The sequence below is a fragment of the Balaenoptera musculus genome, chromosome 13 (genome assembly GCF_009873245.2).
Source record: "Balaenoptera musculus isolate JJ_BM4_2016_0621 chromosome 13, mBalMus1.pri.v3, whole genome shotgun sequence".
Taxonomy (NCBI): Eukaryota; Metazoa; Chordata; class Mammalia; order Artiodactyla; family Balaenopteridae; genus Balaenoptera; species Balaenoptera musculus.
The window spans coordinates 17484076-17485563 of record NC_045797.1 but is presented as its reverse complement, the minus strand read 5'-3'; positions in this window follow the sequence as shown (position 1 = coordinate 17485563).

Genomic DNA, 1488 nt, shown 5'->3' with positions numbered 1-1488 from the left:
AAAAAAAAAAAAGAAAATGCATTCTTGGATATTTAGAATCCCCCTTTATTTATCTCTGAATAATACAAAAATAATGGATATCCATTTTTAAATTTTAGTATATATATACATGTATGTACTAAAATCATGTACTATATATTTTTCCTATTATATATTTTGTCTTTCATTTATACATAAGGAATTTATCAAGAGTTCACTGTGTACCTGAGAAGTAAAAACTTTGACACAATAGGAAAAGTATATATATACAGTTTAAAATATTTCAAGAATATAAAAATGGCATCATGAGATGTTATATTTAATTTTTACAAGTTGGATTACATTAACATATTTATTTTTTGCCTCCAGGCACTTATATTTCTGTGGAAAAGTTTTCTCCAGAGGGATTTGCAGTATGCATTTGGAATGCATACTTATGAGAAATACAGATTTTAAGGCAAGCAGGGGTATCAAGAGATAGTTTGAAGGATAAGGGGCACATATTATGAATCATGTAGTAAGAAGAATAGCAACACCCCTTTACTATCAAGACATAAAGAAGCCTTACAATATGTAACTGGCAAGCTGAACCTGAGAGGGGCCAGTTATTACAGGAGGTGTATGGGTAAGTCATAGATAAGCCTAGATGAGCAACCTATAAAAGTCTAATGAGAAGGTGTACAGTTATCATAGATGTGAACATGGTAGAAAAATACAAAATTAATTCAGTCATTATTTTTCTGAATTCTATTAATACACTTTTACAAATAAAATTTCTTATGGTGAAAATGTACAAAGATGGAAGCCTTACAGGAAGTAAAAAGATGTTGGAGGGAGGGGGGAGGAGGAGAGAAGAAGAGAGGGAAAACAGGGAGAGCAGAAAGGGAAATATAAGAGAAGGAAGGCAAGAGAAATAAAGGAGAAAGAGGGGAAGAAACAGAAGCATGGATTATTAAAATTTTTTGATAAAATTTAATGACAATATGGTAGAATTCATTATATATTTTCTGTTGAAAAGTGATTTCAAATTCCAAATGATGAGAAATGTATTAATTTTATTAGTTGTTCTTTATTAAAACAAAAAGCTAATTCACTGAAGAAAAAATTGGTGTTACCGTGGTGCATCACTCTATTTTTTTTACTTAATATTTTTTCTCATCTGAGTACCTATAATGGAAAGGGAGTTTTGCTGCTTTCTCAAAAGCTGTGCCTCTTTCTCCTCTTTCTCAAGGAATCTCCATATTCAACTAATGTTGAACAATAAAGTAAATAAGTAGAATTCATTATTTAACTTTTAAAGCAAGTATACATTTTCTTTATTTTTCTTCACTTCAGTGGTTAGTTTTTAAAAATTTCCTCCATATTTAACATTTAGTAGCAAAACAATGGAATATGAAAAAAATCTAGACTGTCCCGAGTGGTGTTATTTCATTCTATACATGCACTTCATAAATATAGTCCAGTAAAAGTATGAAAGCCAGTAATACAAAGATTAATATTTTGTGTAAT